At 45.0% G+C, this 24190-nt stretch overlaps 1 protein-coding gene across 3 annotated transcripts in view; it reads left to right on the forward strand.

Annotated features, from left to right (window-relative positions):
• Positions 1-24190, forward strand: part of ZMAT5 (zinc finger matrin-type 5) — a 107562-nt gene that overhangs the window by 8978 nt on the left and 74394 nt on the right. Inside the window, exon 2 of one of the 3 annotated variants that reach the window (XM_085632937.1) lies at positions 1107-1170. The exons of 1 other annotated variant lie outside the window; for it this stretch is intronic. The gene's annotated coding sequence lies outside the window, so the exon portion shown is untranslated. Of the gene's footprint in view, positions 1-1057; positions 1171-24190 lie in introns of all 3 variants that reach the window. One more of the 3 variants, XM_085632938.1, reaches the window with a different exon arrangement.

Consider the following 24190-nt stretch of genomic DNA (forward strand, 5'->3'; position numbering starts at 1 on the left):
CTAGTTGGGCGAGCTATTCCTAAGAGCTACCAGGTTGCTCCATCAAGTGTTGGACATTAAGGTAGTAATTTATTTTTAGCAATAAGAATAGGTTATAGCACTGTAATATTTTCCTCAAAAATGTTTGCTAAGGATCACATGGGCATCTTCTCTGCATTCTATTTTTCACAATCCAAACTATGCAACATCAGCTCTAGTAAGGACTGTCAGTTTATTTACACAAACTAGCTAATAAAAACTAGCAATGCCCTTGCAAAACTGTATGTAGCATGAGAATAACAAACAATAGTGGTGTTATCACCTGAGAATTTTAGAACAAAACTACCCACAGCTAGTTCCCCTTAAAGATCAAATAAGGAAACCACAATCTAGACTACTCATCCTTTCATAATTTCATCAGACAGGATGGACAGTTACATAGCAAATTTATTTATTCATTTTATTAATGCTAATAATGTTTAAAACAGTATTACTGAATAGCCAATTAAATGTCTCATGGCTATTTCACAGACAGTTTAGACAGGCTCAAAAGAAATTGAGAAAAAGAGAGAGAAAACATAAATTTGCCTACCCTTAATTTGTAAAGGAGCTAGCCTCCTTCCCCCATTTTTGACAGTAGGAAACCTGTAACAGGTTTCATTCTGTCAACACTATCAACCCCTATTTGTAGCAACTGGGCATAAACAAACTCTGAGGAGGTAAATAGCACATTGAGCTAGCTAAAGAACATATTCCCTTAGCAAATGTAGAAGTGTAACATGAGGCCGTATGAATTCAAACTAAATCCCATTGCTTCCTGAATTCAGCCCTAAAAGCATTAGTGCTATATATATATATATGGCAGAGCCATTGTCTTAATAAGAGCTCACATATACCATTATACTACTCTGTTCATATGAGTGCACAAAAACTTGCTTTTGCCCAAAAAAAGTAAGCAAAACCTCTTTCTTACCCTGCCCTGCCATTTTGTCTTTCAAATGTCGAAATGTCAAAGCAAACGTTGCGCTGAGCCCTGCTAGGCTTCTAAATGTAGGACTTCGACCTTTAACCTATGCAGCTGTTCCATCTTGTGTACAAGATTTTCATGCAGTTTTCCCAATTCAAAGTGACCCTGGAGACTGAGAGCTGAACAGCAAACCGACTCCATTCCTGTCTACCAGCAATTCAGAGGTAAGCTTAATAACTTCTGGCAGTTTTTTTTTTTACATATTTATATTTGTAAGCAGTGTGCTGAGTGCTTGTCTAGCAGTATAGATGTCAGCTATTCATTCTAAACTTACAAATATGCATTTACTGGAGCCTAAGACAGTTTAAAAGCTGCTCTGATTGGAATAACCTCATTTAAATAGGGAATTTTACTCAATTTCGACTTTGATGTTTGGGGCACTTAAAAATGAATATCCTACAATGTTTTTGCATAATAGTCATCCCCAGAATGTCCTCTACATATGCCAGAGATGTGGCATCAGAAATGTATAATGTATACCCTTATAAAAATGAGCTTTGTACGCCTGGGTAAAGTGACATTTCACATGTAAGTGACCCCCTATTGCTGTATAGCACGGCTTAAATTCAGTTTGGATGCTAGGAGGTCACAGCATCATTATTAGGCATTATAAATATTACAAAACAAATTTAATGCACCTATTTTAAATAAATCCAATCATTTTGATGAGTCCACATATGAAAAGCAAGCTGCATCCCTTGCCTATCCTATTTAAACGCATTCTTAACCCTAAGCACAGAGGCTTAACTTGAAACATCTTAAGTCTGCGCCACTTTTAAAGGACAGTCATTATTATTTAACATTAAAAAACACTCTTATCCTTATTTAAAAAGGCATTAAGAAAAGAAATCCCTATTGTCAATCTGTTCTCTGTTATCCAAAAAATAATGAACCTGATTTCTACCTTTTAAAACAGCAGTCTGAAATGTAGGGTTTTACACCGTGTTTGCACTGACTTAAGATGTAGTCGACTTCAGCTGTTTTCTTTCTGTGACGTCAGAAATAGCCATGTTTACACAGCTGCTTGACACGAAAAGGCATCGAATTCACAAGCCTTTCAAGTCAGCCTTTCGAGCCTGCACAAATCTGTCGTTCTGTAATGTGTACTTAGTTCAGCAACAACCAACTCACTCAGATAATGTGAATGCCTTTTAATACCTAATACAGAAGGATAAATGCTGTGACATTTTGTATCTTAATTTTATCTATTGCAAAACACACAATTTCGTTTTTTGAAGCTTTTTTTATTCCTATTCAATGTGGATTCTAATTTTATCTTTAACATTGTGGCAATTTGCACACATGTATAGTGTCTTACTCTGTCAATTTAATGATAGCGTGCAGCTATTTAGCATATATTATATAATTCATTGCTGGATTATTTTAAAATATATTTTATTTTAATGATATTTTGCATAACAGAATGATGACAAAAAAAATATTGAGCTCATTCCAGCCATTTTCAAAACGGTGTCATATACTCAGAACACATAACACAGAGAGCTTAAGGCGAGCCATTCTTGCACCAAGAGCGCAATCGCTACTTACTCACACAAGTACCACTAATTACAAACCACAGACATTTAAACACACATTTAACCCACAGATCAACACTTAGGACAGAAACAAAAGACAGCCCACAGACTGTACTTTAACCAAACCATTTGTAAATACTAGTGTAAGTCATATTCACTAGATTTGGCTGGCAGAACACCAGGAAAAAAAACGCTCTGCATATCACCACTTATGAATGTTACTAAGTGCACAGACCAGGATCCTTTCTACGTACATATTTAGTTCCTCGGGGTACTAGTCACCAAGGAAGAAATCCGTTTCTATACCTAAACCTAGTTAGGTATCCCCTCTAGGGGAGCCGGCTAATTCTATAGAAGTTCCAAGGGTACCTTCAAGAAAGCCCCACATTCTACGATGTGTGCTAAGAACAGGCATGCCAAAAATATTGCAGCATATACAATATTATACACAAAGTAGCACTTAACTCAAAGTGTGCCGTACAAAAGTTTCTCATTACCTGCCTACATAAACTGCAGTTTACATATTTCCAAATTCCAAATATTGGCCAATTTCCATACAAATCCAAAAAGCGTCGCAACAAACGACCTTACCAAGCGCAAGTTTCCAGATTCTAACTGCCAAGTTCTGAGTGACCAAACGGTCATTTTTAGAATACTCACGCCAAAAATGTTCTCAGTCAGGAGTGGTAAGCAGTTGGAGGAGTCCAATCAGGAAGACCAGAAATATACTGGGCTGCAGAGACAGAATCTCAGTTTTAGGGTACCTTTTTACTAGAGTCCTGTTCTGTCCTCCTCAGTAGATGCCTGTCTCCCATCAGGATCACTCCCTTGGATAGCCACTTCTCTGATGAGCCTCACAGAGGGCACGAATTGTAGAAATCAAAACCTTCTCAGGGGCTTCACTGATACACCTGGTCCTTTTAAACCAACAAAGAAGAGATTGGCACAGAAGTTGTAATATAAAAGACATCTTTTTATTTAACCTCTAAAGAGGGAAAAAATGCATCACACAGTATTCTCAAATCACTGTGTGAGACATTTTCTAAGGAGTACAGAGAACAGGGGCATTATATACCCACACAGGGGCTGAAAAAAGGCGGTACAAGTACACATGAGAAGAGTTATGCACATAGATGGTCATACAGAAACTGCACAGTCAACAAGTAGGAGGAGTAATAAGTTGCTGACATCAGTTAGAACAGCCTGACAGTTCTATACTAGGAACAGGTGCATTCTACTAGCTAGGCCCATCTGAGCATGTGCAAGACTCTGGGAGAGGGAAACAGCAAATGGCCAGCACATAGCTAACTAAAATGGCTGCCAAGTACAAAATGGCTTTCAGCTCATGCTAAGAGATTAATGCAATCTTCAACACTTATAGTTTCACTTTTTATGTCTCGCTTGGCAGTGCTTGAGCTGTCTCTTCGAGACATGCTGTATTGAGGTATGGAATAAAAGCTCCGTCCATTTCCCGCCCATCTTTTCAATTGGCTCCTGTTATTGTCCTTTCTAAGTGGTTGCTTTTGATATGTGAATAGGTGTAGTAGCCTCTCCTTAGTACCGCCCTGCCTGCATTTGTAACCTCAAACACACAAAAAGGGGGGGACTGGGAGCAGATTGGAAACAGAGGTCCAGTACCCGTGCTCCCTAGAGTCTACGTTTCAATCACTAGAGGGTAGCTGTTCCTGGAAAAGAGTTGACCAGTCCGGTCGCTAGAAGGATAAGTGACAGGAACTCTGTGAAGGGGTGTAGGTTGGATAATATTAATTTCACAGAGGGGAATTTCTCCTTGATAAGGAAGTGCCCTCACACACCCAGGCGGGTGTTGTGCTTCTGTCAAGAATTCCTGTCATGCGAGGGGAGGAAAACGGTAACCAGCGAAAACAGACTACATCTCCCAGGATGCTTAGCGGTTGAGAGGTTATGTAAACAGGAGAGCTGTTACATAACTCAAGGAAACACGCCCTTATGTAAACAGGAGAGCTGTTACATAACTCAAGGAAAACACGCCCTATAAAGGGAGGAACCGGGAGGTACAACACTGTCGGATATTGTGTTTACACCGACGTACCTGCTTAGTGAAGAGCAGTGTTCCGGAGTGGTGCTCCAGTAAGGCAAGAACGGAGGTAGGTCGAGTCGTTACTCCCTGGGCCGTGTCTTGCCCCATCGTCACCTGTGAAGGACCCGGAAGCTCTACCGGATAACCACTGAGCTTCGCTTTTTGACTCGGCTGAGTCAAAGCGCAGTGGCGCTTTTGCTGGTTGGAGTCGTAACTCCCAGCCCGACCAGAGATACAGGGACTGCCAGCTGTAACGCACACCAGGAGGTGTTTGCCGCGTTACAGACTCGGAAGTCCACAGGATCGATCGAGCGGCTGCTCTCGGTTCAGTCTTCTTTGCTTGTGATTGGGGTATCGGTGACGCATCACCAGGAGGTGACTCCGCGTCCCGGTGCAGTCTGAGGAAGAGGTTGAGCGGCTGCTCCCTTCAGGTAGAGACCCCGGCTGGGTGTTTCCCTGACTCCTCGATTCTCCCCAACACTCTTCGTGCCCCTCACAGCCTACCGATTGGCATTGTCGGCCATTTCATTTCTGCCCTCTGTTGGCATACGCCGGGATCAGCGTATATGCAGAGGACGGTTAGGACCATCCGTGCTGTGGGCTGGTAACGTACTTAGCCTGGAGGATTCCAGTGACTATAACCTTTGTTTATTCCTTGTATTATTTTTGCCTTCATTAAAATAACTAAACCTTCACAAGTGGTTGCGTTCTCATTATCGTGTCTGTTAAACGATCCTGAGACGTTCAGGGCGTTACAAAATATCCGACCTTAATAACACTAACTGTCTCCCGGTCGATAACAGACATGGCAACACTTGATGATGTGCTGGCTGCTTTAGCGACCGTGCAAATTGAATTGGCTGCCTCCAGGCAAGAAACAGCCGATGTAAAAGCCAGACTGGATGCTATCCAATTGGACCCGCTCACGCCCAGCACCTCCCTCACGAACCAGACCCCTGCGGTAGTAGTGGAAATGCCGGTAGCCGTCCCCTTGGCAACACCAGAGAGGTACAGTGGGGATCCTAACACAGTGCAGGTATTCCTCACACAAGTGGCGCTACATTTATCGTGCAAACCAAGGGCGTTCCCCACGAGTCAGGCTCGTGTGGCTTTCCTTATATCCTATTTGGCTGGAAACGCGGCACAATGGGCCGTACCTCTGGTGAGCAGGGACGACCCCATCTTATGTGATTGGGGTGCTTTTCGCGAGGAATTCCTGAAAGTCTTTGACAGAAGGGCTGACTCGTACACGGCGGACCGTGAAATGCTTGAGTTGAGACAGGGATCCAACGACCTGGTGCAGTATCTCAACGCGTTCCGAAGGCTGGTTGCGGAAACCAAGTGGCCTGTTGCTAAACAGACGGCGCTCTTCCATCACGGGCTGTGCGATGAGCTCAAGGACGCCGTGGCTCATATTGACCCTCAACCCAAGACATGTGAGGGCCTTATCAACCTGGTATTACGGCTGGAACATAGGCTAAGTGAAAGAAAGGGGGATCATGGGAGAAAAGGAAACTCCCTTCCATCCTATGTGACAGTGGGAAGTCCTGAAACTTCCACCGCATCCAAGGGAGAACCCATGGACATCGGCGCAATACGAGCGAGCCTCACAGCCACGGAGAAAGAGTCACGCCGTAAACAAGGATTGTGCCTATATTGTGGCAAAAAAGGCCACTACGTACGTGAATGCCCTGCCAAACCGAAGACGTCACGTTATCGGGCCAACCGGTCGGTAACAGCCGTGGTGGACGTACCGGCGGAAAACTAGAGGACTCCCAGACCAAAGAAGGGGCATCTCGGAGTCACTCATCCATCCCTTCACTTTCCAACTCGGTCACTAAGGGACAACGACACCTGTTTCTCACAGTGCACGTGGGAGTGCATGACCAGTGGATACCCGTTGTGGCCATGGTGGATTCAGGGGCCACTGGCATGTTTATGGACCACAACGAGGCATGCAGGCTAGGGCTAGTGCTTCTTCCCAAAGCTGTACCCGAAGACGTCTATGCTGTAGACGGAAGGCGATTGGTGACGGGGCCCATCGGGCAGCACACGGGGGTCCTTCCGATGAGATGTGGGAGGAACCATTTGGAACAAATCGATTTTAACATCATCCGAGCGCCCCAATATGGCGTCATATTGGGATTGCCGTGGCTACAGAAACACAACCCCTCTGTGGATTGGCCAACACATCGCATCGAACTGACGTCACCGTATTGCATCCTGCATTGTGGAATAAGAACGGAATCCCTTGACGCAGATGAGAGCGGGAGTCAGACGGTGGCTACAGCGGCAGAAAAAGATGTGGCTCTCCCCCAGGCTTATCACAGTTTTGAGGATGTATTTGATGAGGTGAAGGCGGAAGTGCTACCACCACATAGACAGTTTGACTGCCAGATCGACCTGGTGCCAGGGGCCAGCGTTCCCAGCGGCAGGCTGTATGCCCTGACGGAGCCTGAAAACGTGCATCTCCGGGGGTACCTGGATAAACTCCTCAAGCTAGGATTCATCCGCCCGTCCAAGTCTCCGGCCGCCTCGCCACTCTTCTTCATCCCGAAGGCTAATGGGGAGCTGAGAGCCTGTGTGGACTTTAGGGCATTGAATGCGATAACCGTAAAGAATCGGTACCCATTGCCTCTCATCAGTGTACTTCTGGAACAGGTCAAGAAAGCTCGTATCTACACCAAGTTGGATTTGAAAGGGGCATACCATCTGGTGCGCATGAGGGACGGAGACGAGTGGAAGACCGCCTTTAAGACCAGGTTCGGCCTTTTTGAGTACCTCGTCATGCCGTTCGGTCTGTGCAACGCCCCGGCAGCCTTTCAGTACTTTTTGAATGAGGTATTCAGAGAGGAGTTGGATATCTACGTGGTCGTATATATCGACGACATCCTCATCTATTCGTCCAGTGTGGAGGATCACGTACACCACGTCAAGGCTGTGCTCCAAAAGCTGATGGAAAACATGCTGTTTTGTAAACTCAGCAAGTGTGACTTCCACGTCACATCCGTGGAATTCCTCGGAGTGATGCTGAGTCCAGAGGGACAGGAGATGGCAGAACGAAAGATCAAGGCGGTGAAAGAATGGCCGGTGCCCCAAAGCGTGAAGGACGTCCAAAGTTTCATTGGCTTCGCCAACTTTTACAGGCGGTTTATAGATGGATTTTCAGGATTGGTGGCCCCAATCACACAGCTACTGAGGAAGTCCAAGGAGTTTGTCTGGTCCCCTGAAGCGAACAAAGCCTTTGAGGCCCTGAAAAGCGCCTTTGGTAAGGCGCCGGTGTTGGCTCACCCCGATCCGGATCTCCCCTACGTGGTGGAAGCGGACGCATCGGATGTGGCGCTGGGGGCTATCTTGTCCCAACGCAACCACGACACAGGGGTGCTTCATCCCGTTGCGTACATGTCCCGCAAACTCAACGACGCCGAACGCAACTACCATATTGCGGAGAAGGAGCTTCTCGCAATCAAGGACGCCTTCACCGAATGGAGGCATTGGTTGATGGGGGCAAGACATGTGGTATCGGTGTACACGGACCATCGGAACCTACAGTTCATGACGGCCACAAGACACCTTTCTCCCAGACAGCTGCGGTGGATGATCTTCTTTGCGGGGTTCAACATCCGCATCACATATCGGCCGGGGACGGAAAACCGGAAGGCGGACGCCCTGTCCCGTCAATCTGCAGTTAAGGAACCATTGCCTGCGACCGAGCATTCCATCATTTCCCCGAGGATGGTATTGGGGGTTATCCAACCGGATACTTTCCTGAGGGGAATAAAGAGAGGGATCAGGTCATTCGCATGGCGGAGGTGGCTCCTCAGTCACAGAGAATGGCAGCTGAAGGACGGGATACCCCTGAAGGGCAGGTGCCTATTGATACCCACGCCTAGGCTAAGGAAACAAGCATTCATCTGGTGCCATGACTCTCCATGCGCAGGTCATTTGGGCTTTGAAAAAACGGTGGCTAGCATGGGACGGCATTTCTGGTGGCCAACCATGAGAGTGGATGTCAGGAGGTGGGGACAGGAGTGTCCTACGTGTGCTACCATGAAGGCCGACCATGGCCGAACCCAAGGGCTCTTACATCCACTTCCGACCCCGGATAGACCATGGGATAGCATATCACTGGACTTCGTGGTGGGCCTACCGGTAGACCAGGGGATGACGGCAATACTGGTGGTGGTGGATTACTTGACGAAAATGGGGCACTTCATCCCCTGCAAGAGAGTCCCTACGGCCGGGGAATTGGCGTCACTACTCCTAAAGAATGTGGTACGACTGCATGGATTACCTGGGGTGATCGTGTCGGACCGGGGGTCGCAGTTTACTGCGCAATTCTGGAAGACTTGGTGCACTGCGCTGCATGTTAAGACCGCCCTGTCCACCAGCTACCACCCTCAAACGGACGGCCAAACCGAGCGCCTGAACCAAACGCTCAAACAGTATCTGCGATGTTTTGTGGACCAGGGCAGGGAAGAATGGGTCGACTTGCTATGGGTTGCAGAGATAGCCTATAACAACGCCACTCACAGCTCCACACAGTCATCTCCGTTCTATAGCAACTATGGCCAACATCCCAGGTTCTTGCCATTTCTACATCCGTTCAGAGAGGACAGGATTCCCGCCACAGCGGACAGGGTGGCACACATAAAAGACACGTTGATGCGCTCAAGGGCTGTCCTAATAGAGGCCAAGAGAAGATACAAGGCTGCGGCAGACAGGAAGAGAAGGCCACTGTACCGCACTGGAGACTACGTCTGGATATCCACAAGAAACATGAGGTTTCGAAAGAACAGTGTGTTCCATCCCAAGTACATGGGCCCCTATCGAATTACCAAGTGTATGGGTCCCGTGAACGTGAAGGTGTGCTTGCCCCAGTCATTGCGGATACACCCTGTCTTTCATGTATCATTGCTCAAACCAGCACCCTCCAAGCCGTCTGGGACACCTAGGACGGTATGCGTGGAGTCGGAGGTGGAGTATGAAGTGTCGGGCATACGGGCGTCCAAATGGCGCAGGGGGAAGCTGTGGTACCTGGTTGCGTGGAAAGGCTATGGCCCGGAGGAGCAGTCATGGGAACCGGCTGAAGGGGTTCATGCTCCGTGCTTGGTCTCCTTGTTCCATCGGCGTTTTCCTGCCAGCGCTGGACCCGTGGGGAGCCGCTGAGAGGGAGGATGTACTGTCAAGAATTCCTGTCATGCGAGGGGAGGAAAACGGTAACCAGCGAAAACGGACTACATCTCCCAGGATGCTTAGCGGTTGAGAGGTTATGTAAACAGGAGAGCTGTTACATAACTCAAGGAAAACACGCCCTTATGTAAACAGGAGAGCTGTTACATAACTCAAGGAAAACACGCCCTTATGTAAACAGGAGAGCTGTTACATAACTCAAGGAAACACGCCCTTATGTAAACAGGAGAGCTGTTACATAACTCAAGGAAAACACGCCCTTATGTAAACAGGAGAGCTGTTACATAACTCAAGGAAAATACGCCCTATAAAGGGAGGAACCGGGAGGTACAACGCTGTCGGATATTGTGTTTACACCGACGTACCTGCTTAGTGAAGAGCAGTGTTCCGGAGTGGTGCTCCAGTAAGGCAAGAACGGAGGTAGGTCGAGTCGTTACTCCCTGGGCCGTGTCTTGCCCCATCGTCACCTGTGAAGGACCCGGAAGCTCTACCGGATAACCATTGAGCTTCGCTTTTTGACTCGGCTGAGTCAAAGCGCAGTGGCGCTTTTGCTGGTTGGAGTCGTAACTCCCAGCCCGACCAGAGATACAGGGACTGCCAGCTGTAACGCACACCAGGAGGTGTTTGCCGCGTCCCGGTGCAGTCTGAGGAAGAGGTTGAGCGGCTGCTCCCTTCAGGTAGAGACCCCGGCTGGGTGTTTCCCTGACTCCTCGATTCTCCCCAACACTCTTCGTGCCCCTCACAGCCTACCGATTGGCATTGTCGGCCATTTCATTTCTGCCCTCTGTTGGCATACGCCGGGATCGGCGTATATGCAGAGGACGGTTAGGACCATCCGTGCTGTGGGCTGGTAACGTACTTAGCCTGGAGGATTCCAGTGACTATAACCTTTGTTTATTCCTTGTATTATTTTTGCCTTCATTAAAATAACTAAACCTTCACAAGTGGTTGCGTTCTCATTATCGTGTCTGTTAAACGATCCTGAGACGTTCAGGGCATTACAGCTTCATCATCGGGCGTTGCTCTTCGTGGGGGTGGCACTGTGTTGTAAACTAGTTCTTCATGTAACATTGCTGTCAGTGGTCGTTAGCTCTTCCTTTATGTTCTTACCTCCTTAACCTCACAAAATACCTATGTGTGTTCTAACTTGTACTGGAGTGTTCCAATCCTGTCAGTTGATGGTCTGGTCAGCTGGCGAGGTGTGCGATCAGCTGTGTCCTACAATAAACCTACATGTAACTAACTAGAAGTGTCCTGAGATTCATCTACAACAATCTGGCAACAATTTAGCTGACCAGACCAGAGAAGAAACCATCACAGCTTTGAGCAGCACCTCGCGCTAAGAACCCAAGGCAGCCCACCCATCTGCTGCCAGCAACGTGGCCACAAGAAGGAAAAAACTTGAAAGACGAGAGAAAACTAAAGATAAAGAAACTAAGAAAAGAAATGAAGAAGCAAGTACTCTACAAGTAACTCGCCACAGCCGTGAGTCAATAGCTGGTCTGCGTGTGTCTCTCCCTGCATGCGCCAACTAAAGTGATCACTACACTGCGAGAGCAAAGGTCGGACCCGGAGTGAAGACTTAAGTGCTCATCGGGGGCAAAGATCAGGCCCCGGCATTGTTTAATGTTGTTTGGCATTTTGAATACATAATGTGAACATAAGGAAAACCCTCCGGAGGCACACGACCTCTGTATCATCATAACGGCGGTCCAATTAACTTCTGCCACAAACTTGGACAAAAGTAAGGAGAAAACCTGAAACAAGATGTTACTAGGAAAAACTAAACAGTTGAAGAAGAAATCAATCGCAAGTACTTCTGACGTCACTCGCCTAAACCGTGAGTCAGTTACTTGTCTACGTATATTCCTTCCCTCATGCGCCACTCCTTCACGCTCCAAGCGTTGCTAGGAAGCGGAGTTGTCATGGAGCAGTGTCTCTGGCTTAACGTCGCATATAGAATCATTAAAAAAAAAACGCAAGTCAGCAGTGCAGTGATTGTCCCACGTCATCGTGTAACGTCCAGTGGCCATCTTGGGGTGAGCAATTTCAGTACAGAAATGTTTGTTAGTGTAAAGTGATCCAAGTAAAACGCTTGTCAGGCATCTTTAGGCGCACACATTGGTGTTATCAGCTGCTCACGTAATCAGTTTTCATCATGTAAAGTCATCTGGAGTATGCACATTTCAAGCGTACCAACGTTTGGACGTTTAATCTCAGGTATTTATTGATTTTATTAACTGTGCCTTCTTGCTCTAAGCCTGAACATTAACTGAGAGTTGTTTTTTTGAAATGGCGCAGAAAAGCCTTCAGATCAAACACAGGGTATGAGGTATTGAAAAGGAGACTGCTGTAGTGCTGGTGGCGTGTTGCGTGTTCAGTCAAGTCTACACATTTGATTTGGGTGCCGAACTTGAAGGGCTCTCATTCAGTTCTGTCCGCATGATGAGATATTCCCCAATCACTGCCATGAGAATCGCAATTATACTGGCAGAAAGCCTGATTATCCACCAAGAACTCCAATAAACAAACGAATCCAGGGAGAGTTGTGACAAACATAGTTGTATTCCTAAAAGTCTGTAGAGATACACTAGTATTACTGGGAGGTATTTGTTTACTAATCGGTATTCAATAGACCTGCGCAACAATTCTTGGTTAGTTTACAGCTACTGTGAAGCCACGAAGCAACTGATTGACGCCAAGGATAACACAAAAGCGCTAAGTAAGCATGTCTCTTCTAGCACACAGACAGGGAAATAAAGAGACTTTGTGCAGGGCAATGTCCATCTAAAATACATTGGCTGCAACGTTGATATATAGAGAGCTGGCAATTAGAAAATATAGAAGCTACCATGCTAGTATGTGCAGCACTTAAAGATGTGTTCACCCTTGTGAACCGGATCAAGATGGGGACAAAAGTCTCAAAGGAACCAGAACCGTGGCATAGAGACTAAAACGAGGAAATGGCTACTGAGAGCCAAACTCGAAGCAGGAGGGAACAAAGGTCCCGGAATCAGAGTATGGAAGGGACAAAGGTCCCAGTACCGTGATGGAGAACCAGGACAGAGAGTCCCAGAACCGGCAATGGTCAAATGTCCCAGAACCAAGAGAGGACAATGGTCTCACAACCAGTATCGTGAGGGGAAAAAGGTCCCAGAACTGGCACTGGACAAAGGTCCCAGAACCAGTACCTGAGGTACAAAGGTCCCAGAACCGGCAATGGACAATGGTCCCATACCAGAGCGGACAAGGATCTCGGAACCGGCAATGGACAAAGTTCACAGAACCAGTACCAGAGTGGACAAAGGTTACAGGACCAGTACCAGAGGGGACAAAAGGTCCCAGAACCGGCAGTGTACAAAGGTCACAGAACCAGTACCAGAGAGGACAAAGGTTACAGAACCAGAACCGAGAGGGGACAAAGGTCCCAGTACCAGTATTGCAACCAGGACTAAGTGTCCACCCTTTGAAGAAAGAAAACTTCAAGCTAGAATAAAAACTCCTAACATCAGATGCGGTACTGCACTTGGAAATCTTGAAGAGTACCCAGGACTGTAGTACCTGTAAAGCATGGAGGCATCTTTTGAACGGTTCATCTTCAACTTGGAGCGGAAAGTGATGATGGACATAAACGGATTGAAGGAAGTGATCTTTCTCTTCCTGTTTTTTGCTGGTCAAGAACAGATTGGAGAAAGTGGACTGTCTTTTCCTGTTTTTGTCAGTCTAAGGGGAGTAGGTGCTGATGATACCTATTAGTTGTTGTGGGTGATGTGTCTCACCTCATATTTCACTCTTAGCACTCTTTGCCCCTAAACGCTCATTTGCCTTCTCAAACTAAAAATAGTTCAAGACGTCGTAGACCTCCTATCTGTCTTAATCATTATTGTTGTTGTCTCCCATACATTAAGCTTAATTTTTGTGATTTATTTATTTCATATTTCTGTACAGGAGGAAGATGTGTTGTAAATTAGATCTTCATGTAACACGACTGACAGTGGCGGTTAGCCCTTCCTTTATGTTCTTACCTCCTTAGCCTCACAGAATACCTATGTGTGCTCTGCTGTGTCCTACAATAAACCTACATGTAACTAACTAGAAGTGTCCTGAGATTCATCTACAACACGCTGCAGTCCCCCCACGGGCCCCGCAAGTGGGCTCTTTGTCGGAGATCTTTTGAGGAACGTCGTAGTTGTGAGTGCAGGTGTGTGGGGTGTGGTGAGTAGCGATTTAAACTAGTACTCTGGAGAGACTTTATTCTGGGGTCCGTGTAATATGGTTAAAAACTGGAGTCAAGAGGAATACTCGTGACAGGGTGGTCAGGGTAGGGAGTATTCTTCTTCTGTGTATTTTTAGTGTTGGTGATGGTAAAATATTAATGGTATCAGGTTGACCTGTTTCATGCCTCTCGTGGTCCCTAGTGGATCCAGTACGTTTCTTCAGGACCATGCAAAAGTGTATAAAGTGTAGAAAAGGGGGTCTAGGATGTCGACACCCAGTAACCCTGTAATGATTCCTAGATTCATGTGTGGTCAGGGTGACCCTGCACCCAAACAGATATGATCACTTTATTTGCAAAATGCAACCTACGAGAGAAGAAAATTGAGAGAAAAAAAGACAGCGGCAACACTTGCCCATCAGAAACGTAATACAGATCATGCGTCTATCCGATCGTACTGCGTTCGTGTTAAGGCTAGTCTTATACATAGCTGAGTTAACCATCTCATCGTGAGGGTGGGTTTAAGTTAAAATTCGGCATACACAGTACAGATGCCCATGGCCGGCTGTGACGTGATCCGGCATACTGCTTCTCCCTACCATAGTGAGTGTGGCAAGCAGTGAGTAAACACAAATGAAAACATGCCTTCACACACAGGATGCCTGCCAGAGAGTGGCATATAAGTCAGTGGTGAGGTTTTTATATAAGGCATGCTGGGCGGAGTTGAAACGCGTTTCAGCTGTGGTCGGTACATGATACTGGCGTTGTAAACAGTAAACATACTGACAAACAAACATTAATAATCATACCCCTAGAGTCGTATGGGAAGACTTCATCGGCTGGGAGCGTGACATAGAGAAATAAACCTAGAGAGGACACAGCGTAAACATAATCGCTGTGTGGTAGCAGGTTTTGTAAATGAGGCACCTCTTTGGTGTAAATAGCAGTAAGAGAAAACTCACATTGACCTCCCGTGAAGCAAGCTAGTTACCTGCCCTCTACAGCTCAATCGCCGGTGGGAGGGAGGAACAGTGCTACCGCTTTTAACCACATCCATCTTCCTGTGCCTCAACTCCTTGGTGTGGAGTGACGCGGGGGAATAGCGCATGTAGTGGTGCTCTCGTATGGACAAAGTGGTGGCCATATTGAGAGTATAGCCCGTAGCACGCGGTGATATTAGGAATTGCATGGGTCGTGGCTCTTGAGTTAAGGAGGTATGGCGGCCATATTAGGTGTGTAAGAGAGAGGCGCGTGTAGTAGCGCTCGTATAAGGACAATTTGGCGGCCATATTGGGTATGTAGCCCCATATAGAGGTGTGACATTGAAAATAGCACATGTTGTGGCTCTTGTGTTGAGGAAGTATAGCGGTCATTTTGGGTGTGGATCACAAAAGAGGGCGGCCTCAGTATTCTAACATAAGGGGGGGGGATAAGGTGGTTATGACCTGACACAATGAAAATAAGAGGTCTGAGTGCCGACGAACGCATACCTCTGGTTCCGGTTTTGGTATGTGTAGTCAGTATATGGAGTTATTCCATTTAGATCCAAAGTGAGGGGTACTAGTCATATCTGAAATGGCTAATAAAAAGTGGAAAATAACCTCTACCCATTGCGACAAATGAGATGGAAAAAAGGCCACCATGTGCATAGTAACAGGGAGAGGACATAGTTAGCTAATCAATTCTACCTCTACCAATTGCGGTAAGTGAGGAGGAAAAAGTCCACCATATGCACAGTTACGGGGGGTAACAGGGCTAGCTTATAAATTCAGCCCATGGTATAACATCGTTAAGGCCTCGTGTATTGGACCGTAGACGGAAATCCAAACTTTACTCTTGTGTGAATAGGGTTCTCGTTGACCAGTTAAGGTTGGAGTAGATGATGGTCCATTGAAGACCATTTTGCGTGCGGTGTGCCTCAGAGAAGTGACTCCGCATTCTCGTATTGGTTTTTTTGTTGCAACGGATCGCACTCCGATGTTCACTAATCCGAACTTTGACAGGTCTTGTGGTCATGCCCACATAGCGGAGATTGCAGGGACATGTGATCAGATACACAGTTTTTAGTATTGCAGTTTGTGTGTCGTTTCTGATGCCATGGCTTCTGCAAACCTAGGTCTATATGTTTTGTCGTGTTGGTGAGATGGCATACTGAACATGACCCACATGGGTAATGTCCTTCAACTGGTGGTAAGGCCCTGAGCTGATTACGAAAATTGGAACCCTGCAGATAGTTACCTGCTCTCTCCCTGCTTGTCCTGTGGTTGCTGCTGGCTCTTATTTCTCCCGCCGCCGCTTTGCTGACTACGCGGCCGCCGAGAGGAGAAAAACTTCAGCCCCCAGAATCCCCAGCCCCAGGAGCAGGTGACGCTAATCACGCCCCCGGAGGTCCCATAAAAACAAGCACACCTCCGGGGGAGCGGGTGTTGCCCTGAGCTGATTACGAAAATTGGAACCCTGCAGATCGTTACCTGCTCTCTCCCTGCTTGTCCTGTGGTTGCTGCTGGCTCTTATTTCTCCCGCCGCCGCTTTGCTGACTACGCGGCCGCCGAGAGGAGAAAAACTTCAGCCCCCAGAATCCCCAGCCCCAGGAGCAGGTGACGCTAATCACGCGCCCGGAGGTCCCATAAAAACAAGCACACCTCCGGGGGAGCGGGTGTTGCCCTGAGCTGATTACGAAAATTGGAACCCTGCAGATAGTTACCTGCTCTCTCCCTGCTTGTCCTGTGGTTGCTGCTGGCTCTTATTTCTCCCACCGCCGCTTTGCTGACTACGCGGCCGCCGAGAGGAGAAAAACTTCAGCCCCCAGAATCCCCAGCCCCAGGAGCAGGTGACGCTAATCACGCGCCCGGAGGTCCCATAAAAACAAGCACACCTCCGGGGGAGCGGGTGTTGCCCTGAGCTGATGACGAAAATTGGAACCCTGCAGATAGTTACCTGCTCTCTCCCTGCTTGTCCTGTGGTTGCTGCTGGCTCTTATTTCTCCCGCCGCCGCTTTGCTGACTACGCGGCCGCCGAGAGGAGAAAAACTTCAGCCCCCAGAATCCCCATCCCCAGGAGCAGGTGACGCTAATCACGCGCCCGGAGGTCCCATAAAAACAAGCACACCTCCCGCGTCGCGGGACGCGCGCGGGCGGACGCCGGGCTAAGCCCGGGCAAAGGGCGGGCCCTCTGTGGCCGAGGTTGGCCGGGCAGGGCCCCGTTATTTCCATATTGCTGCTCACCGCATGTACATTCTCCACAGCTATTGAAGGCGATAAAACGGTGAGGGTGATACAACTATACAATTATTGACTGGTCGCATATATAAACTATACATTGACTGTTGATTCTTAGTATATCATTGGTTAATTTATTGTGTATTAGTTCTTGTTTTTATTTTTTTTATTTGATACAAAATGACAGCCAAAAAACTACGCTCTGGAAGAGTCTTAGGGGGGAGATCATGTATTAAAACTAGGTCCAACCCCCTGAGGAATAATTTTGAACATAGTCTACAATTGAAGGGACAGATGCAGTTGTTTAAATTATGGGAAAATCCAGAGAATAAACATATGGAAGTTCCAGTCACTACTGACAATGAGACAATAACTACGACGGAACCGCAGTTAGAAGCAGCCTTCGAAACTAACTCTAGGTCAGCTACGGAAAAAGTTTCTCCCACCTTACTCCTGACTAAAGATGTAGACATCCTAGCATGTCCTCCTAAAGGAGATAATTCAGTCTTACTGAAGGCAGATTTGAAAGGTTTTCAGTATAATACTCCTAAGGTCACAGAAGAGAAGGTGGAGGATATAAAAGAAATCTCTATTCCGTCTAGTATTGATCTAGAATTGTGTGGTCGCTATATGGGTGAGAGGGTTGTGAAACAGCCTGATCCTTGTATTTCCTTAAACGGAGCAACGCCTTCAGGATTACGGCTATATAGTAGCACCCCCTCTATGACATCTAATGATATTTTTTCATTGCAGAGCGATTTGAAATCTCCTCAACTTAACCTATCAGGTATCTGCTCTCTTACTGCACCTGAATATATAAAAAATGAAAAACCAATTTCTGATTCTCTGATAGCACTTGAGCATCTGCTGACCTCCATATTAGGTTTATTGAATACATTCGTTGGGAGCACTGACTGTATTATGGATTCAGTTACTGAAATATTGAAAGTATTAACTGCCAAAAATGCTGTGAACAGGTCTATTTTTCCTATCGAACCTGTTGTCCAGAACGTTATTGATAGTAACATTGCATTAAGAAAAAATGTTTCTGCGGGGTTGGTATTAAAAGTAGATATTCATGAGCCCTCAACCTCTTCTCTACCAATCTCTGCATCTTTGAGGAAAGAATTAGAACCGATTTTGAAGGAAGAACAATCGGCAGTGGTTAATCCAACCGCTGGAAGCGAATTTTTTCCTATTTTTATTCAGGATAAAAAAGAACCTGAAGGTACTGTGGTGACTTCTGGGACAGTAATAGAAAAAAGCAGAAAGATTAAAGGGAAAAATAGGAAACCAGTTCGCAAATATAAGAAGAAAAGACAGAGGAAAATTATTTTTCAAAAGCATGTAAATACAGAAGTAACTGATGTTATAGAAACTTCAGATAGTTTAATACAGGAGACTTCATCTATAGAGGTTGCTGGTGGCCTCACCGATCCTTTAGCTGAAGGCCCCCCTGGTGTCAGCACTTTGGATGGAGGACCCTTTCGTTCTGAGGCTGGTGGGATAGAACCTCTTGAACCAAGGGATGAAGTTACAAGTAATATGCCTATTGAAAAAATAACACTTAACCCATCGGCATCTACTTTTTGGCCTTTAGCGCATGTGACCACTAATTCATCTACTGTAACACTAAAAACTTCCAACCCATGTGTGGATACTTTGTTACTGGATTTTCTCCCCTTATTTGATTTAGACCTTAATATGAACAGCTCATGGTTGTTGAATTCCTTCAAGGACATTGAATGTTTAAAACTTATTTTGTCAAGCGACATTGATTTGGTTTCAATAATGGGGTTTGATAATGGTCCGCGCGTAAGGGTAAAATTTTGTTCAAAAATAATTGCGAATCTTGTCCTCCAACAAGCGGAATCATTTCAACGTAGAGGGATTGATGTGCTGCCCTTTATTAATAATGGAACTCATATGCTCTTTAGAAAAGGAGCTTCTGAGCTGGGATTTGGGCAAGAAGACCCAACCATTCAAAATAAAGATCTAAAGATACGGGTTTCTAGAGGAAAGCGTATGGTCTCTCAGGTACCTTCTCCCCCTGAAAATCTACTTATTTCCATGACAGAAGATAATCAACACTGGAATTGGCTTCCTGGAGTTTTATCCAGTAACACATCGAACAACTTAAGACCGCTTTTACATCTTTAACAGTCAATTAAAAATTATATCCTGGAATGCTGCAGGATTATATAATTGTCCTCAGAAGTTTGATTATCTGTTTTCTCTGAATGCAGATGTGCTATGTATTCAAGAAACATGGTGCAAAGATTCTCTTTATGGGGGGAAAAATTATTTTGTATTTGAGGCCCCTGCCACACCCTCAAAAAAAGGGCACGCGAAAGGAGGAATAGCCTGTTTTTTATCAAACACATTACAATGGCAATTTTCCCATTATAAGGACACTAGTAATCTTTTTCAATCAATTACTATTAATAATCTAGTGTCCACAGGTAGACGGTCCTCTCTTGTAATTCTTAATGCATATATACCACCTGAAGAGATTTTTAATACCGTTCTGAAGCGAATGTTTTCTTATGTCAAACAACTACTAGAGCTCGATCACCCCCCATATATTTTACTTATGGGTGATCTAAATAGTAAAGTGTCCACTTCGAGTATAGACATGTTTAGAAGTAAATTTAAGGCAGAAGCATACAATATACCCCAAGCAATCTTTCCTAGTAAAATGAAAACTAACAAAAGAGGAAAGATATTACTTGAAGAACTTAGCTATGTAGAGGGGTTAATTGTAAATGGTAGGATGCCCTCTGACACTCCGGCTAAGTTTACACATAATTCCTTTAGGGGTGAATCTATCTTGGACTATGTAATTACGGATTATGATTCATTTTCTTATGTTCAGGACATGGTGGTCTCTCAATCTTGTTTGAGCGATCATAATGTGATTAATATAATAGTTTCAATACAAACACCTGATACTGAATCATGGTCTATAATTAATAAAGGTGTTTCTATTCATTGCAAGTCTGGAAGGTGTTTCTGGGACCCTTCCACTATGAAAGATGTACAAAATATTCTCGCCCAAACCTTACTTGAACTAGATGATTGGCAGGGTAGGGAATTTTCATGTTTTGAAACTCTTAAGGAAACCCTTACCATGAGAGCTAGGAAATTAAGTAAACCTAAAAAGCCATATCTCCCTCCTAGTTTATTATTACCCCTAAATAATGAAATAAATAAACTCGTAAGGCAACAGTTCATTAGTAGAACTAAGGAAAATGAGTATAAGATAGCCTTATTAAGAAGAAGGAGAGCTAGACTTAGAATCAAATTAAAAAGAGAAAAAGAAGATTCTCTCTGGATCAGGTTAAGAGAGGCATCGGCCTTTAATAAATCTAGAGAATTCTGGACCCTAATAGGGAAAGGATGTGGGGTAAGAATTTCCCCTATCCCTATCTCTATTGCTGAAAATGTCTGGATATCATTTATATCCAGTTTGTATGCTTCTAATAATGTAGAGGGGGAAAGCTGGGATTCAGCCCTAAATAGTCAGCCTAATATAGAGCTCCCATCTGAGAAAACGATTGCTTCGGTGATAAAGAGTATGAGTGTGTCCGGAGTTATGGGCCCGGATGAGCTGCCCATGTCTATAATAAAGCAAGACGTTATATCCTGGAGTAGGATTCTCCTTCCAGTATTCCGTGCGTGCTTTTTACAGAGATCAGTCCCTAATTCTTGGAGGGGAAGTATATTAATCCCGATATTCAAAAAAGGAGAGAGGGATAGCCCTGGGAACTATCGTTTAATTGCTCTTTTAGATTCGATAGGGAACATTTTTGCAAAATGTCTTTTGATTTTAATCTCTGAATGGATGGAAGCGAATGACATCCTACCTTTGGAACAAACTGGATTTCGTAAAGAGCATGGTACACTTGATAACTTAACAGCATTACAGGTGATTGTCGATAAATATGTACGTGTTCGCGGTGGTGGAATATATGCGGCATTCATTGATTTCTCCACAGCGTTTGATAAGGTCGACCGACCAACCCTGTGGAGAAAACTCGCTATTCTAGGGATGCCGTTATATTTACTCGAACTTGTAAAAGCCCTTCACTCGAACACGTGGTGTAAGGTATTACAAGGTGGAGAAAGAGGTTTGTCTCAATCTATTCCCTCACCCAATGGGCTGAAACAAGGGTGCATATTGGCCCCTATATTGTTTTCTCTCTATACGGCAGACCTTCCTTCTTCCATTTCAGTGTGCGGTGGGATAGCCCCGATAATTGGAGGATCTCCTGTATCAATTTTAATGTATGCAGATGATATCCTCATATTAGATTTAACTCCCAAGGGCTTGTATAACCGCTTATGTGCATTAAATCAATTTGCAGAAGCAAATTTCATGAAGATTAATGCTTCGAAAAGTAAAATCATGTGTATTTTTGGAAAGAAAAAATGTAGGTCTGTAAATTATGGATGGGCCATAGGCGGACATAAGTTAGAGGTGGTAAAAACCTACACCTTTTTGGGTAAAATAATCTCGGCAAACTTAAGTGAGAAACTCCATACAGATCATAACTCGCGTAAAGCATTAGCCCACGGTATGGGATTATGCTCCTTGTACAAGGCTACAGGAAAGAGACACCTTACACTATTTATGGAGGTATTTAGGGCAAAGATCCCTGCAACTTTATTGTATGGGTTAGAATTAGTAGAGTTAAAACACTGGGGATTTTTACATAGAATGGAAGGAAAGATATTAAGAAGAATTACTTCCATTAATACAGCTTGTTCTGTATCCTCATGTAGATTGGAGTTCGGACTCCGAAGTTGTTGGGTACAGGGGCTGATAGCTCTGGTAAGGTGGGTAGCTTGCATAGCTAGAGGTAAAAAGGATTCCTTACGGGAAGCCATAAAAAATGAGCTTCTGGGCAATTTTAATGAGTTTTCCCTGTTAGTAAAAAACTTTAGAGAAGCAGTAATTCTGTTAGAGTTGGATGTAAGTACTCTGTTCCTACTTACTCCCTCTGAACTAAAGTCTAAATTAAAAAATGCATCTTGGGAGCTCAGTTATAAATTGGATATGATTGCCCAACAAGGAAAATCGGAAAGGCAACTTCTTTTAAACACATATACATTAAAGCTGCCACAACAATACCTCACATGGAATATCCCCCACAGAGTCCGTAGGTTATGGTACCTGTTAAGACAAGATTTGCTTCCTCTAAATCCACTTTTAGCTAAATGGTATGGTGTATCTCCTATATGTAATCTTTGTCTTACTGCTGTACAGGATCGTAATCACGTTTTGTTTATCTGTCCTGCTTTACGCCCATTGCGTTATAAATGGTTGAAACCTATTTGTTTACAATTAGGAATTTTAAATATAAACACTTTTTTTCATGCACTTTACTGTCCTCCAAATGAAATGTTCTGTTTTAAAGTTTTTAACTATTTTAAAGGTTTTTTAAATATTTATTGAATGAAATATAGAGAAACATCTGTCAATTGTCTGACCAGTGTATATGATGTATCTTCTTCTCAACTGTTTGTCTGTGATTTTATTGTAAGTATTGTTGTATAATTGTGTTTTCATTTTATGTGGCCCTCTTTGAGAGCCAAAACATAATAAACTTAAACTTGAAAACTAGAAGAGTTTGAGCTATTGGCATTTTAAATGACAACACCTTTTCAAACGTTGACACGTATGGCCGAGCTCTAACGACCACTGTTTGCGGCATGAGCACAGCCCCGCAACTGACGAGCAGGGAGAACAAAAACTAGCACGCTGAGCAGTGGCAGCAAAAGGATGTATGCAGTCTACCCCAGCAGAGTACCTTTTCATGTAACTGTACGAGTGCAAGGGGACAGTATACTACATGGCGGCACAACACATAAAAAGATACCGAAAGGCGACGGCACACTCTCCGGTGCAATGCCCCATTCCCCAGGAAATACCATTGAAGCCATTAAACTGCGGGAAACTCCCCGGAGAAAGTCTTTTTTCACCAGAGCAGATATGCACTGCACAGGAAGTGTTGGATGCGGCCACAGGAAACTATGCACAGACACAGAGTAGTACAGGTCGGGTGGCTCTGGTCTGCGGAAGGTTAATCCCCAGCATCGGTCCCTGTTGCATGTTTCACATTGTTTGTTCTTCCTGCTGTGTTATGATTGGTTCTAATGGAGTCATTGATGTAATGTGGAATCTTCCCTGTGTCATGGAATGGTGTGATGCATGGTATGATGCATCACTCATTCCATGGATTGAAAGGAAGATTTCTGCGCCTACCGGTGGGAAGACTGTTGAGAAGGATATACGTGTGCGTGTTCCTTTGAAGAGCACTCAAAGCAGGGTAGAACGTGACAGTCACTCTGTTGGGGGAGGCAGTGGTTCTTCTCCTGATAAAGCCACTTCTACGGTCACTAAACCTAAATGCATGAGATGTGGAAGTTTTTCACACTTCTCTAATTATCCACATTGTTTTGCCAGGGAGGCGGTGTGTAACAAATGTGGTGTCAAGGGGCATTATGCTAGAGTCTGCAAAGCTTCTGACAAAGCTCGCAACCCTCAGAAGAATGTAGAAGTTGTGCGTACCATTCTTTTGAGTGTTAGGGCTGATGATGGGAAAGTAGATGCGGATAGTATAACCATGCCAGAGTGTAAAATAATGGTTGACGGGTTTGATTTTTCTGTGTTGGCTGACTCGGGATCGCCTTTTACCATGATTGGTAACAAACAGTGGGATGAGTGTGTAGGTCTTGACAATGTAGCATTGTTAAGGCCAGATATCAATCCTGTCAGCTACGGGGGTTCCAAGATCAATGTCCTAGGTTATGTTCAAGCATCTATTCAATTTAAAGATAGGTGTACTATGGGCAAGGTTTATGTGGCTGAAAGGGGTGACAACCTGCTTGGGTGGAGACATCAGTGTGATCTTGGCATCATGCTTAACCCTTGTGCTAAGGATCCTGAAAATCAGGTCA

Source organism: Triturus cristatus, chromosome 11, assembly GCF_964204655.1.
Source record: "Triturus cristatus chromosome 11, aTriCri1.1, whole genome shotgun sequence".
NCBI lineage: Eukaryota > Metazoa > Chordata > Amphibia > Caudata > Salamandridae > Triturus > Triturus cristatus.